General features: G+C 45.3%; 1 protein-coding gene across 1 annotated transcript in view; it reads right to left on the bottom strand.

Moving 5' to 3' along the window:
- LOC111065679 (putative uncharacterized protein DDB_G0277255) overlaps positions 1-17199 on the bottom strand; it is a 68522-nt gene that overhangs the window by 45383 nt on the left and 5940 nt on the right. Inside the window, exon 2 of the mRNA XM_022353987.2 lies at positions 2591-2653. The gene's annotated coding sequence lies outside the window, so the exon portion shown is untranslated. The remainder of the gene's footprint in view (positions 1-2590; positions 2654-17199) is intronic.

The raw sequence follows: 17199 nt of genomic DNA, 5'->3' as shown, positions 1-17199 counted from the left end.
CAGTTATTTGCCCTGCCTTGCCACGCTATGCCACGCCATGCCACTCCATGGAATACCTTGGTATGCAGATATTTGCAACCATCGGAGAGCAACCGCAGTGGGCAAACACTTGCTGCCTGGTTGGCTACCGGGTCTGGGACTCCCTCTCCCCGCCCGTCTCCTTGCCACCCCCCCTCGATGGTTCTCCCTCTCTGGGCCGCGTCTTGTCTTGCCAATCACTCAATCAAAACGTCACTTGGCGTGGCAGTTTTGCGTGGCGTTTGCTGGAAATTGAAATAGAAACGTCAGAATTTCTGCTCTAATTATAAGGCGGTATGTTTTACGTACTAGCCAAGTTTCTTGACTCCTCCAGTCCGATTGTCCGTTTGTACGTTTGTCCGTTTGTCTATTTTTTTCTGTTTCTTTTTTCCCTCAATGAGTAGTTTTTTTGCTGTTTTGTTTTACAGTCTGCGCTTTGGCTTTGGCTTCCATCCGTCTCAGTGTCTGTCTGTGGCCGTGTCTGTGGCTATGGCTGTGTCTGTTGCAAGAAAGATTATGCTTTGATGCACTCACGTTAAGCTCACTTTACAGTTACAATTATTGTTTAATATCGTGTAGCCGCAGAAGACCCTAGAGACCCGCTCGGCCGGCATTTGCAACACTTGCCGCACTTTGTTGCAATAGGAGCTGGAGCTGAAGCCGGAGCCGGAGTCGGAGCTGCTGCTACTGGGCTAAAATTTCATTTGCAATTATTATGCATTAATTGCGGGTGGGACGATGAGTCTCATATGTCCCCCAGTGCCAGGCCGATCCGCTGCAACTGCTGGAACCATTGCAACCGCTGGTCCACCACCCATTGGTCAGTTTCCCAATCGCAGAGACCGTACTGAAATGGTTTTGTTTTGGTACCAAGAAAAACACAAAACGCAAATTGTTTTAGATTGCCTAAAGCGGCGAATTATTTGCAGTATGTTGCCACGTTTTGTGTCGCTGCTGATTATATAAATCGGCGCAGAAATTGCCTGTAAAATCAGCTGCCTGTTTGCACCCCAACAAGCCTCTCCCTCTCCAGCACCTATCTATCTGGCTGTCCTCACTCTAATGCACGACACGTCGGTGGCAGCCTCTGGTCAATTGTCTGCCGCACATTTGCTGGGCACGTGATTGTTGTCAGGTGGAGCCTGCTGCAGCAGCAGTGGCCGGCTGTTGGGTGCTGCTGCTGCTGCTGGTTGGGCATATTCCATATGTGAACAAGCACTGCTGATTTTTGTGTAGAAACTCTTGGAATTGATTTGGATCTACTTTAAAGGAAAAGAAGATTCGAGTCTGGGAAAGATTAATACAATTTATAAAATCTTTTTTAATAAACCCAAATATTCATATGCATATGTGGCCTATTTTAAAGAAGCAATTTCTTTTGGGTAGCAATTCAGCTTAATTTTGAATTTATTTTGCATTTGTATCCCCCTTGGCAGTTCCATTCCATTCCTCCCTGACCCAACCCGATTAAACTTGCATCAACTGCCAGTTTCGGGCACAAATCAGCGTTTTACGGTGTTGCAGTTGCAGTTGCACTTGCAGTAGCAATGGCCCCAAGTCGCTGTTGCATTTGCCGCTGGTTAAAATCCGAAAAGAAAAAGAAAAAAAACTATTTGCGCGCTTTGCGAGCGTGTCAAAGAATTGGTCATTGTTTGTAATTATGAAAATTGCTTAATTGTTGCCCAACTCCCGGTGGCAGTAGCAGCAACAACAGTTGCACTTGCAGCGTGGTAAAATTTGGCCAGGCATTTGTTTTTCTTTTTGTTGTTGTTGTTTGCTGCTGCTGCTGCTTAAGTGGCAAGGCTTAATTGTTAATAATTTGTGTTATAATTCTGGCGCAGAGTGGCAACTTCTATTGCTAAATTATTAATTGCATTAATATTTAGCTGCAATCTTTCGGGTGTATCTACATATATTTTATATATAGTTTTCTGCTTTGTGTAGAGTTCCTTGGCCTGCCAGTGGGCTGCGCCCAGTTTTTTTTTGCCGCTGTTTATTGCCGCTTGACTAAGCAAATTTATAAACTAAACGAACATACATACAGATATAGGATATATACATACACAAATATCGTATATAACATATATGTGTATGTGTAGTATGTGAGTGTGCTTATAGTCCAGTTTTCTGGTTGTTTTATGGCCCAGTCATACGGACAAACGAAACAGAAATGAAGAAAAAAAAATTGGTTTTTAATTATTATTATTGTTATTGCTGCAGTAACTGTTATTTTTGTTGCTATTTCCAAGGAATGGCCCCCCGTCGTAATGAGCAATTTCAGTTGGAATTCTTTCGAGTGTGCTGCTGCCTCGCTTTCGGCCCGCAATTAAACGTTACTCATACGACCCTGTGGCCGCCGCCCCGCAAATTAAGCCAAATTAAGGCGGCTTATTATGACAAAACAACAAAAACAGCAGCAGCAGCAGCAACAGCAACAACAGCCAACCTGTGGGGGGATCTGGTTCATTGTGTGTGGCTAAAACAGGTAATTAAAAGTGCCCCCGCCTCTGGCTCCATAATCGCGGTTTGTCATATGATTTATAATAAGTTTTGCATAGATTTATTGACTTACTTTGGCTCCCCCAAGCGGAGCAGGAAGAATGTGTGCTGTGCGCAGGAAATGCCAGCAAGTGCACTGAAAATAGTTTCAAAGTGAAATAGCATTAAAGCGTTATAATTAATACAAATCAGCACACTTAACATATAAGTACACCCCAGGTATAGATACATAGATACTCATACTGCTTTTGCGGTAGCCGTAGCCGTAGTTCGGTTCGGTTCGGTTCGGTTCAGTTTTAGCTATTGGCATGCCCGGCACGCAGAGCAATTTTAATTAGACATAAACGCTGGAGGAGCTGCAGCTGGATCTATAGACGAAGTGGACATTGAGACGGAGACCCAGACGATGTCTACGATTGCGGCTGAAAGTGTTTAGTTGGCAATTACATAAAATAAGGAGCAACTTCCACCAACATCAGCAGCAGCAGCAGCAGCCAACGGTCTTCGATCTGCCATGTAACGGCCCCAGATGCTGTCTCCGTTTACTCTCTTTATGCAATCCACGAATTAACATGTTCCACAGCCAAAAGCCAACGCACAAGTCGCAGCCTGCCTGCCTGCCCAAGATGCTGTCATCAGACACATAGATACAGCCTCAACTGGAGCTACATATGTGCGAGTGTGTGTGAGTGTGCCTTGCCTTGCTCTGATTTCAACGGAAAATGCTGGCTGCTGGGTGCTGGCTGGGGCAACAGGTGCCTGCCTGGCAACGCCCATTGCGTGTGGTGTGGCCAAAGGCGGCGTCGACAGCGGCTAGAAAAACGCCAAGACCCCCAGATAAGCGGCAGAGCCAGACGAGCAAGTGCGTGAGTAGAGCAACCAGAGGCGTGGCTGGGAAGAGGGATCATCATCGTGTCAGGCACATTATTCTGAGCAATTCCTTCTTTTATTGAAATTTCTTCACACCTGTCGAGTCCCCCACTGCGCCGCCTATGTCCTGGCGCCAAAAAAGAAGCGACAACGGGGCGACTGGCGCTAAATGGCTTTCGCCATATAAATGTCTTCATTGCGTATGAGTGATGAGGCAGCCATGGCCATGGCCATACGTCCAGCAGGCCATACGTTCCTCTCTGCACCATTCCCTCTGTGGCAGGCAGATACACGCAGCTCTCTCGGAGTCACCTGTTGACGCATTTGGGTGTTGATTTTTAATTTATGCGCTTTTAATGTGCGAGAAAACATGCATTTAAAGTGAATTTATTATGAATAAAAGCGCAACATTAATTACGATCGGCCGGCCGAGGCGCAACAACAAAAAAGAGAGAAGCTCTGTGGTGGGACTTTGGGGCAGGTCAGAAGTGTTTTTGGGCATATTGCCCAACACGATCTGTCCACATCCTGTACAGGTGGATGTAGGGAGGAGGGAGGGTGCAGAGGCGCACGACTCTGAATCTGACTCTGACTCTGACTGACGTTGCAACACTTTGGCACGCATGCGCGGCATTTTAATGCGCAAAGTGCGCTGCTGCCAACAACGAAACACGCAGCACGCCCACTTTTTCTTGAAACACCAATACATACCATACAGATACTTTTAGGAGACATACAGATACACACATATACACAAACGGACACACAGATAGGTACGCGGCCAGAGTCTGGGAGATTTATTATTGTATAATGCGCCGTACGCAGTTTTATTTATTGCTCTGCACGCCAAAAACTTTAAAATCAATTGAAAAGCTATAAAAACGTTCGTTTATTTTTTATTGTGTGCCGTTGTGGCTGTATTTTTGCTAAGTATTTCAACATTTCTTGCGGCCCGAACTGCTCCAAATTGCCAAAATGGTTTGGTTTTTATATATCTCTCTCGGCTGACTTGCCCAATGGGTTGGTCTGGCTCCCCGCTTCGGCGGAAAGGCAATTTAATGGGCCGAAAACAGAGTTTTCAGAGTTGCGTTGCCTGGGGATGGATGGATTGATTTCTCACCTAGAAAGTGCTGGAGAAATCTGCCCAGAATTAAGTTTAGGATAGTAAAAGTGTTAACAAAGCCTATGAATGGCAGACTCTGACTTCTGTATGCTCGACTCCATTCACGATTTCAAAGCATATAAACATATGCAGATCTCTGCTGAAATGGCTCCAAAAGCCAGGCCCCAAACAAGTCCCGACTAATGCCTAATCCTCTGACAATATATACACATCGATTTATGTATCTTTTGTGGCCGTCTCTTCACACAGCATTAACAAGATGTCTGTCAGGTAAGTCAGAAGCGGAAATGCCCAACCCTGTATCGCTTTTTGGCAACTCCTTTGACCGGGGGCTTTGGGAGCTTAAGTTTAACGATCGCTTATTGATATTTCGGCCGATACAAGAAGAGCTCTTCGAAGTAAAGTGTCAACACTTTTTACCAAAGAATAACACCCATTAGCTGGAGCTAAACGATGGGCCATAAAACGTGGCCGTTGGATCGTAAACCACCCAAAAGGTGGCACAAAGTGTAAAGTCATAATTGTACAACTCGTCGGGGCATTGATGATGGTTAAGCATAAAAACCATTCACTTTTTGTCGATGCGATGATGCGATTGATGATGGTTGTAGGACTGTGACTGTGGCGTGGCGTGGCGTGGCTGTGCCTGAGGATGATTTCAGAGATCCATACACTCAGTGCCCATAAATAGATGTGAATAAATGTGATTAACGCATCTTTTATACAATTTCCACGCATCAAAAGCAATGCAAACTCAACGGCTTGTTCGTTTTTTATGTGTATTTATATGTTTCTTTCTTTCTCGTTTGTTATTGGTGTGGCTATTGTTATTTTTTGTGTTTCTTTTTTGTTGTTAAGTGGCCTGCTGCTGGCTCATAAATTGTGGCCAACTGTCAGGTGTATGACGAATAGCTTGTCCATCGCCTGATTGATTTGCATGCGCCGCTGATTGACAAATGGCATCGATATCCACATCAGCATCTGCATCAGCATCAGCATCAACATCAGCCCCGGACTTCAAGTGGCTTAATTTATGCAAATGCCATACTTCAACTCATACGAGTACTCGTAGTCGTACTCGTACTCGGAGTCATTCTGCACTCGAGTGCAGGCTCGGTTTCTATGCACTCTGCATGACAATGGCACGAGCACAATGGGAACCGAACTGAGCTGAACCGAACCGACCTCTGAGAGAGTGTCCCCATCGGATCTCTCTCTGGCAGAGACCAGGGCAATTAGGCCCAACTATGAACGCCCTCTGCCAGTCGTCCCATGTGGGGCGTGTGGCGTGCTCTGGCTTTTGTTGCAGCGCATTTGCATAAACGTCTCGAGCAGCGACACCTCCAAATGTCATAGCAGTACTACGGATCGGGCCGTACACACCACGCATGAATGGAACCACCGCCCTATGTGTGGGCTTCCCATGTGTGTGGGGTCTCCTGTGAGCGGTGTCTGATTTATGCCTGGGAGCCTGAGATCGGAACTGAGTTTTGCTCTGCTTTGCATATTGGATAATTTATGAAAGTGGGAAACACTTGGCTGGACCAATCTCAGATCCATAATTCAATTAGAAATCATATAAAAGCTGGAACTGTAAATGGATTGTACAATGGGACAACCGGAACAGCATTTGGAACATTAACTGCAAAGGGAGGAATATTTTAGAAAGATTGTCAAAGCGATCTAAACGAATGAGAATTTTTCTTTAGCGACTAAGAACTAAGAGAATTCCAGTGATATTTCATTGACCCATTTATTGATATATACAGAAATTTGAATAGACATAGATTTTGTTCCACTGATTTGGGGAACCGGAACAGAATTCTCTCAAGCTATTTGGACAAAGATTAAAATATACAATTTTCCCCTCTTTGCTTGGCCAATCTGCAAAAGCTGAAAACAATTTGCCGCTGGATTATCGCCATGATTCTTGGCTCATAAAGTGCGGAAGCCTTCTTGAGGCTGGTCACGTGGCTGTGGCTGTGTCTGCCCCAAGGACATGGCTTGCAGAGCAAACGAACGGTTAATAAAGCAATCAACAATTGGACTGCAAATCAAATTGGCAGCAGCCGCCGCAGTGCTAAAACCCAGCAAAATGTGCTAAATTAACTAATTTTAGTTTTAAGCAATGGCAGCACTAGGCTGCAGCAGCAACAAAAACAAAGCTCCGCTCGAGAGTGGGAAAATAAAATTTGTTGCGCTAACAATGGCTAACAAAATACAGAAAAAAAATAAAAATAACTGCTGCCAGGTTATGGCTCAGTCAGTGGACATGGTCTGCAATGACTGCCTGCTGCAACCGGAGAGGCAGAGGCAGAGGCTGAGGCAGTGGATGAAGCTGAAGCGGCAACTTTGGTTGAGTTTTGTGGGCGCAGCCCGGCACTGAACAGAACTCCAGCCCCAGCCCCAGCACCAGCCCGATCCCGAGCTCGGACTGACCGTGTATGCCATAACTATTTATGAACAGTTAGTTAACTTAAATGCTAGGTGGCAATTAAAGGGGCGTGGCTGTGGCTTTGGCTGTTGTTGTTGCTGCAGCCACCAAGAGGAACAGACAGACATCCAGTAGAAATCATAACCTTGCCCGGACTCGGACTCGGACTCCGGCAGTTGGGAATCAATAAGAGCTTCATATAAAGAAACATACGAGTACTCGGTAGCCATATAATTAGCATTTGTTTCCGAGCAGAGCCCGAGCCCAGACCCAGACCCAGACCCAGACCGAGAGACAGAGCCAGAGTCAGATCGAGGGACTCGCCCTGTTCCACACCCCAAAAAAATAAAAGAGAGAATAAAAAGCACACACAATAACAGACAATTTGTGGTTTCTTTGTTTCCTGACCGAGTCCCCATATAATGGCCACGTTAGTTGGCCGTTAATTTGGCCAGTCAAATGAGTCTCCGAGGCTTTAATTAACAACAAAAAGGCCACACTCTAATTGATAAATTAAACAAGAAATTCAATTAATATGGGCGCTAGCTAAACCTCCACATAATCCCCACACATACGTGTACGGAAGGTGCCAAGTTGTTAACATAAGCATTGAACTTCGTTGTTGTGGCAGCACCAGCTGCCAAAATGTTGAATGAATCCATTAATTTGCACCAGCGCCCCCAAAAAAACGCTAAACAACCGGGCAACAGCCAGGCAGCAACCACCCGAACCTGCAACCATAGCAATTGAAGTGCAAAGTTGAACAACAATGCAGCTACAGCCTACATGTGGAGCATGTACTTGAGGTCTTCGAGCCGAATCCGAGGCTAGCTTCGACTTCGATTCTGAGACGGAGTCCAAGTCTGAGTCTTGGGTTGGACCTCGCTGCTGCTGCTCTGGTCCTAGCCGCAATCTTGATCGCATTTTTTACGGCACATAAATATATGCCAAAACACTACAATGAAAATATTGTGCTATACGAGTACCAGTACGAGAGCCACAGGAAAACTGTGGCAGAAATATGAAAACGTTTTCAATGAAAATTAATGGGCAAACGCTGCAAAATTTTGGGGTGCGCACTGCGGCTGCTCAAAAATGTTAAAATCGTGACCATAGCTGCCACCATACCAGACCAGACTACGCTCGAGCTGTAGCTGTAGCTGTAGCTGGGGAGTTTGCCTCTCTTCCAAACTGGACGACGGCATTGTCTTTGGGGGGCTGGCTGGATGTCTGGCTGTCTGGCTGTCTGGCTGGTTGGCCTGACTCTATGGCGTGTGATTTGGCAAATACTTAGACCTTATATGGAGCAGCAGCCGCCATGGAAACTATTTCCTGCGTTGCGAAAAATCGCGCTGAGGCCCAAAAGCGGAAAATGGCCAGTAACAGTTCACATTTTGTGTCATCGCGGGGCGGCGGCTCCATACTGATAATTCATAAAGTGCTGGCCGAATGAAAAACGCTGACCAAAAATGGTGAACCATTTGAAATTAACGCGCCAATCGAACGACAGGCAGACAGACACACTTTGAGACGGACCGAATGCAGGGGAGACGCAGGCAGGCATGGTCGGAGAGCTGTTCAAATGTCAATTTTAATTTGCCGCACCGCAAGCACTTTGACAAAGAAGCAGATTGGCACCACACACGAAAAATGGTGGGGGTGGAGGGTGCACGGGGAAAAACGTTGCCAATCTTCGCTGCAACATGTTGGGGCAATTAAAAATGCGCATACGCCGCGTTGCCGTCGCTGCACGCAGTTAGCGACACGACGCGTCGCTTTGGCGTCGGCGGCGGCGGCGCTGGCTCGGCGGCGGCGGGGCTGGCTCGGCGGCGGCTTAGTTGAAAGCCCACAATTTGGCAATACGGAAATCGAAATCAGCCACAAAAAAATATGGCATCTCTCACACTCAGAGATGGCGTCTAAAGATGGAAAATTAAAGCGAAATATTGCATACGTATGAAAAATGCAGTTTGGCTGGGTTTTTATCGCAGATTTTCAGTGATTTTTCAATGATTTTTTTTCGAAGTCATTGAATGCTTTGATTGGGCAGATTAAATAAAAACTTCAACCATATATTTTACTATGAATTTTATGTGGAAATATTTATTATGATTGGACAAATGTGTGAGTAGCTTATTTGAAATTCCTGAACATTTTCAAGCAAAGAATTGTTCAATATATTTCCCTCTAGTCTGCATTCAATCCGCATGCCTTATTCCTTGGTCAAATCATTAAAACCTCACTCAACTTTACACCTCATAACGCCCACCTCTTTTGGAGTTTGGGGAATTAGCCAACACCCGCAGTGCAAATGCAAGCAAAACATGCGAAAAAAAATCTGTTTTCGGCAAGTCACGCGAATCTATCTGGCTCGCTCATTAGACTAATGTATCTGAGAGTCAGACTGCGATTCAGATTTAGATTGAGACTCGGATTTGAATTCGTTTTCGCATTCATAATCGTGTGTGGAGCAGAGAGCCCCATGGATATTTATTATTCATCTGGCGTTCCGCTCGAGCAGATCCCAGCCGAATCACGCACTATACTCGTACGTATATTAAGCCATTATATAAAAATATATTTGCAAATGTATTTATTAGCCACACTTTGGCTTTTAATTAGCCAGCGGACGGCTCGTTGCCTTTGACAAGAGCGCGCCGCGATTCCATCAATGTCGCTTGCGTGTTGAATGCGACCAGCGACCAGCGACTGTTCGTTCCACAGATCGATATTTGGAGTATTCGAGTGTTTGAATGCGAGTATATTTCTGTTAATTAGAGTGCAGGTAATTTGAATGTATATTAATGCCCTGGCCAGGTGTGAACAGCGAGCCTGGGCCAGCAAGGCAAGGCAAAGCAAGGCAAAGCAAGGCGACTTTGGCCCCGACAAATGGCCAGAGAGCATAATCAATCAGCGTCATTTGCTGCACTGCAAAACATTCCCACACACGCCCCGAAAATAAAATACAGCCAAAATGCAGAGCCCAAGCACAAACCCAGGCCGAAAACTAAACGACCCAAGCCGATGGCGTTAATAATGCCAATTGCATGTTTTATGTGCCACAACGATGCCAATAACAATAATAAACTGCATATTATTAAGCGCTTTAAAATATTTGTAGCAAGTCGGACTCAGACTCCAACTCCGACTTGGAGACCCAGCCAGAGTCATTCGCGAGCCGGATCTGTGGCTGGACGACCTCTCGCGGGGGCACACACCACACGGCTCCCCAGCCAGGCCAGGCCAGACCAGACCAGACACGACGACGTGGTCAGAGCCCGTACTTGTACTCGTACTCGTAGTCGTAGTCGTACTCTGCCCCAATCCGAGAGTTGCAGCCTCTAATCATGCGGCTCACTGCTCTCTTTTATATGGTTTATGGCATTTCCGTTGCTATTTCTTTTGGGTGTCCGACCCGACTATTGCCAAATTCATTGCGATTGCAATGCCACTTGGACTGGGGCGTTTCTCTACACAGTTTTTGTTTTGTTTTGTTTTTTTTTTCTTTTTTGGTTTGAGTCTGAGTTAGAGCTAGTGGAAGCGTTGCCTCACAATCAGAGAAACATATCTTGGCCATAACTAATTGATTGATGAAGCTGTTGGCACCTTCGTGCCCGTGCCAGTGCCCGTGCCCGTGCCTGGCTGATCACTAATCACCAATCAATTCATAAAACGAAATAATAATAACAGCAGCATTGAACAAACGCCTGCAACAAATCAATTAGCCGCTTAATTATGACACTAAGCCCAACTGGCCAGAAACGGAATGAACAAATTACCACCGCCACCGCCGCCGCCATTAGCATAATAAAGCGATGCAACCCAAGAGTCTCAGGGCTCATAAATTATGCATAGTTTTTTGGGGACAGAAAACCCCGCAAGATCGAAAACCGAAAACCGTTCCGTTGTGGCTGCTGCTGTTACTGCTGCTGGAGCTGTAGCTGGAGCTGAAGCTGGAGCTGAAGCTGACACCGAATCTCAATAACAAAAGGAATGCCCCCACAGAGCCAGTGGAAACTCCAAGAGACTCCAAGAGGCGACAGCAGACAGGCGACAGGCGGCTGATAACGGAGCAAAGCAAAGTCTTTAGTTTGATTTTTTGCATATATGTATTTCATTAGTTGGCGAAAACTGCACGCCAGATGGGGCTGGAGGAGAGCAGATCTTAGCTGTCTCAAAACTGGTTCGCATTCCACTTTCAATGCTGGATACAGGCAGACACACAGCATACAGCACACGGCATACGGCATAAGGCATACGGCATACACGATCCCGAGTCCAAGTCTGATAGGGGGACAGGACAGGATGATGCTGCAGTGCAGCTGATGATGATGATGGAAATCGTTATTGACAACGGAAGACGACGACAACGACGACGACGACGTTGTCGGCTGACACAGACACTGAAGCGATTTCCATGCAAATGGCCATGAAGTGGAATTTTGCTGTGCTGTGGTTGTCATCGCAGGAAACGTACTTGAACCAGAAAACCGGGGCGACACATTAATGCGGCCTGACACCGCAGAGCAGAGCTGAGCAGCCTTGGCGTGGAGCCCGGGCCGGCCCCAAAGGAAGACTGAGACTGGGAGGGAAGCAAAATTGAAACGTCCGAAAAGCATTTTGGGCAATTGCTCGGCTTTCAATTAAACTGCAGCTAATTGCATCTGACAGCGGCGGCAAACACAAGCCAAAATAAATCATTTATGGCCAGGCAATGCAATGCGCAAAGTACAACAAAAAATTGCACCAGGTTTGTTGCTCAAGTCTTTTGTGTGTGCAACGACTGCGACGCGACTGAGCCTGAGCCTGAGCCTGGGACTGTGACTGCGCTGGCTCTGGTGTGACGGCAATTTTCAAAAAAATATAATAATCATAAAATAAAAACCAGACAACAGGCGAACGAACAAGCAGGCAGGCAAACAACCAAACGGCAAACAAACCACTCTTGAGCGATAAAAAAGAAATCTTTTATTTGATTTCGCAAGCGAAAAACGCGAATTCGCAAGAGAAAAAGCAGCAAAAGCAAAACTCAAATCAAAAGCATAGAAATCAAAGCAGCCCAAACTCTAGAGCTCCCCAGAGATTTTTATGACATTTTCACAGGCGCTGGAGGAGCAGCACCAGCAGCAGCAGCAGCCCCCGAGAACCGCTGGGTGTGGGACGTAGTCTCCCAGGGGTAGAGAGAGGGCGAGGGAGAGAGAGAGGGGGAGAGAGAGTGGGGTGCCCGGCTACATGGCAGCCGTCTGACAGACGCGTCACTACGTGAGCGACGTGTTTAAAAGTTTAATGAGCCGCAAAATAATTGCAAATGCGCCTCATGTCGCCCCAAACGTATCGCAGTGGGAAAAGGCCCCCAGTCCGACCAACACCCTCCCCACAGACCTGCAGAGGATTGGAGCACCTGTCGAGGGCCACACAGTTGCCCGAATCCGAATACGAATCCAAAACCGTTGGCCCGGGTCGTTCGGTCGGTGTTGGGGCACTTAATTGCCAAAAGCGTGACTTAAATTTAAAAAATCATAAGAGCCACGAGACCGGGATCGAGGCGATCCAGCAGCCCAACCGATAGCACTGCAGTCTGAGAAAAGCTGAAGAAAAAATGCAATCCAAATAATGGAATTCGCAAAAAGAATGCAGCGAGGGAACCCCTTCCACACTTCCCTTTTCTGCCAGTGTAGATAGATGCCAGAAGTTGGCCAATTTCGCAAATTAACGAAAGAAAGAGGGAGAAGCGCTTAGGACCAGGCAGTCAGGCAGGCAGGCAAGCAGGCAGAGCCACAGAGCCATTAAGCGACAGGCAGCCACTGTGGCAAGTGGCAAAGCAGGCAACAAGCAGCGAGCAGTGAGCAGTGAGCAGCATGTGGCATGCGGCCAATTAGGAGCAGTTGCAGTCACTTAGTCATGCGTCTAAGGCCGTGTTTTGTCAACGGATGACTCCGCAGCTGCCTGAGATGGCTGTAACCGGCTAATGGCCGGGCTGCCTGTGTTTTTATTGGCTTTTAATTAGCAGAGCCTTTAAAATAAACAAAAACAACAACAGTTACAGTAACAATAACAGCAACAAAAAGAAACCATAAAAATTGGCAAAATTGTTTGAGTCAGGCTTTGGAATAAAATGTGGGAAATTCCATACGAAATCCGTATGACACAAATGCGATGCCAATATCGCATCGAAATCGAAAATCTGTAGGTGGGCGTAATTGCCTCAACACACACTCACAGATTGAGATACACAAACACACACACACGGGACTGGACTGGAGTACACCCACAGATACATGCGTTAAATGCCTGCCAACGACAACAAAAAGTATCTAAATACGCATAAATCATGGAGCCGGAGTGTCGCTCGGCTGACAACGCAGCAATCGATTGCCAGATCCAGATCCAGATCTGGAGCAGTAGATACGCGATACGAGATACAAGTATGGAATGGTATGGATGTATGAAGTATGACTCTAACCCACAAATATTCAATAAGCACTCGACAAGAGAGAGCCATGGAAGGGGAGAGGGTGGCCGATCGTCTCGATCGATGGATCGCTGAATCGTTGGATCGTTGGATTGTTGGTTCGCCGGATCGATCAATTTATCAACGTGTTCAGTTTCTAAACGCTTTAGCGCGTGCCCAGCGCCGTGTCAGCTTAGCACGCTCTCTCTTTCTCTCTACCCACTTTTTCTCTCTTTCTCCATCCAACACCCAACTTAATCCCTTGGCAAACATTTTCATTTCATTCGGCAGAGATAGATTTCTGTATCTTGGGGATTAGCTCATAATTGACATTTTTCTCCAGCCTAGGCCCAGCAGGTGATGTGCTAACGAAGCGGGCGGATTTCGGCTCGGCTCGGCGTAATCAAGTGTGGCTCTGCTGCGATGACGCTGGGATCGAAGCTGGTTTTTTGATTTATCTGCTGACCAATTTAATGGCCATACGCGAGCTGGCTGCTCGGCATAGTACGTTTGTCTGTGTGTTTCATTAAACAATCATTGACTTCTAGACGCGACTTTTATTTGACCGTCATGAAAACATGCATAAAAATTCATCAGCCGCGGACTGTTGTCCCTCTGGTTCTCTCTTGGCTGGTCGATTTTTATGACCTTACATTTCTGGTCTCTGGTCTCTGGTCCGTGGTCTGTGGTCTCTGGTATCTCCAGGCCCGAGCTCTGGAGGTTGTTGGTGTTCATTTTATTGGCCCAATTTGTAAATATAGCGCAAAAGTGTCGAGCATAACAATGAGCCTACAGAATTTACACTATTCGCGGTGTGGGAGCAGGAGGAGGCAGCATGATCAGGCCATCAAGTTCGTTGCCTAAGTCATTCGTTTGAGCCGCACAGTCCGTCGATCCGTTGGGCTTCGTGCCGCATGATTTGTTGTTTATTTGTCATTCCCAATCGGAGGCAAATCAAACACGCACCTTCGAGTCGAGAAGTGTGTAGAAATGTTTATAATTTACAGAGATCTTAAATGCTTAGGAGGCTTCGGCAAACACACGGACAGCAACCACGGCGACTCGCCAATCAAAATGTATGCATCAAAGTGCGGTTCATTTTCTAGCTGTTTTTCTAGCTGGTCTCTGCCCCTTCATGGGGCAGCCACAAATTCACGCATTATTTATGATTGCAAGGCATGTAATTCGTATGCTAATTGATAAGTATCGCGAAATTTATTAACCAGCCTGACTGTTGCAGCAGCAGCGGCAACGGCAACGGCAACAAATGCGTGCCTGCCGTGCGGCGTCAATTTTCAAGTCCATTTTCATAGATACTCGTACACACACACACACACACTCAAGCGGGCATAAGTCTAATGCAAAAATTGAAATCTTGATATATATAAGGCAGCAGACATTGTTGTAGCTGGAGCTATGTATCTGTATCTGTACACAGCTGGTTCTCACGCACAGCCGCAATCGACGAGTCGCAGCTGCATTTGGTTAGCCAGTGGCCGGCCGCGTTGTACTTGACCCCAGGAGTACAGCCGCCACCGCCGCCCCCTCGCCACAGGCCAGGGCCCGTGACTTTTGTCATGCCGCCAAATCAAGTTCAAATATTGTAGATACTTTATATTACACATAATGTTCAGTCGCTCGGATTTGCAAGGCAAATATTCGTTGTAATGTTCGATCTGTTTTTAATAGCGAAAATATTTGTGTGTAACATAAAACCGCCAACAACATCAGTGGCAAGTGCAGCCAACACCAAACTGCAGCACAACTTTGTTGCAATCTCAGCCACCAACAAACAAACAACCCAAACAACAACATTTTTCGTATCAGCAACATTAATTATAACAGCCACAACAGCAAACAGCCAACAGCAAGTGCAACAAGTGCAAAAGCAATATAAGGCGGTGGAAAAAATGCGTTTATTTTAAATGGAAAATAAATTACAAATCTATTGCACTGCAAGAAAACTCGTGCGGGGATTATGGAAATTACAAGGAAACTTTAGTTGTTCAAAAACAGAAAAAAGGAAAAAAAACAACAAAAAAAAAAGCAAATCTCGATCAATAAAAATGTTATTAATATAATAAAATTAAATACAACGTTTTTAGTTTTGAAAGAAGGCGGAATGCGGTTATTAAAGCGCATTTATTTTAAATTTATGAAATGTTTTATGAAGCAGCGTAAGAAAACCATTACTGGAATTACGGAAATACCAAGGAAACAATATAAATAAATAAAAATGGAACAACGAGCAAGTAAATATATTTGTAAGTTTATTAATTAAATAAGAAACCTTAAAACCGTATAAACCTTATAGATAGGTTACACCATAGTTCATAAAAAAAAATAATCTTAAAAAATGGAAAGGTGTAGCTAATAAAAACCATGATTAAAGTAAAGTAATGAAATAAATGTTAATATAATTTCTTGAAAGACGTATTCCGTCTTTTAAAAATAAACTAAAATGAATATGCATTTTTGAAGCCAGAAAACTGATGCGGAGATTATGGCGAAACCAAGAAAGAAATTTAAAATGAATTAAAAAATTTATTATGAACGACCACGACCAATAAAAGTATTTGTAAAGTACTAAAAAGAAATATTTTGATTAAGAAATATATAATACTAAAATGTATAAAAGTTAATTGTAGGTTTTGGTGTACATTCCATTCCGCAGTCATAAATTTTGAGTTGATCGTAAAAAATGTGTGTGTTTTTGAAGGATGATTGATATGTGGCCATCTAATTTGCCTTCGCTGGAATTGATTTAGTTGCGGCTGCCTTTTGCTGCCCATTGCATGATGTAATAATTCTCGTTAACGTCGTGCTGTCTGCGAGATCTAAGCAATTAAAAGCAGAAATCCAGGCTGGCGGGGTCCGTGTTTACATGCGACTACTCAGAGAGTCAGTGCATGTTCAGGTCGAAGCCTATATCGACTGCGTGTCGATCAATAGAGGCAACAACAAAATGAAAGAAAATATTGCCTGAAGCACCGAAACGTTTGATACTCTTGCAAAGTGAATAATCTTCGGAAACAAAAAAGGTTATCCTACAAAAGTATGGTAAACGACCCGTTGATCCGGTGGTATGTGCTGGTTTCAAACCTCTTGTGAAAACCGTCCGACTCCCTGCAAGGGTAAACCGAAAACAGACACAGAAACGCACGCGCTGAGTGTGTGCGACATTTTTGTTGATTTTCGCCTTGATCTAGAATTTTGTTCCTATTAATTGATCTCATAATGACAGACACTTCAAAAGCGACATCACGACATTTATTAATTAATGCAAGACTCGGTCTCAGAGTCAGAGTCTGACAGAGAGTCTCGAGTCTCCCCCTCCCCCTACTCCTTCTACAGGCTGGTCAGCCTCCTGGGTATGTAAAGTGCGTTTTTGCATGCGTGCAACATCGACAAGAGCAACAACCACACAGCACAAGGTATGCCAAACAAATGCCGGCAGCTTAATTAGCATTTTAGATTACTTACGAGCTAAAATCGAAGCAAAAACTGAAGCAGAAACTGAAACTGAGACAAGTGCAAGTGCAGGCCGAAATGCGTAACAAGAATTGAGGCAAATAATAATAGATTTATGGGGTTAGCGCGAAGGTTGTTTGATAAATAGATATAACTGGAGGTATGGGGTACACATAGCTAGTACACTCGTAGTATCCGACTCTGGGTAATAATGGGTTCGAAGTAAACGTTAGTTGGCCAATCATTACGGGAGCAATGCTAAACGGAGGCAAATTGCTGTCAAAGCACTTCCCGCTTGCCAATATCTCAATCAGTGGCCAAAGTTGCGAAGTC

This window comes from Drosophila obscura, unplaced genomic scaffold (genome assembly GCF_018151105.1).
Source record: "Drosophila obscura isolate BZ-5 IFL unplaced genomic scaffold, ASM1815110v1 contig_192, whole genome shotgun sequence".
Classification (NCBI taxonomy): domain Eukaryota; kingdom Metazoa; phylum Arthropoda; class Insecta; order Diptera; family Drosophilidae; genus Drosophila; species Drosophila obscura.
This window is presented reverse-complemented; position numbering and strand designations above follow the sequence as displayed.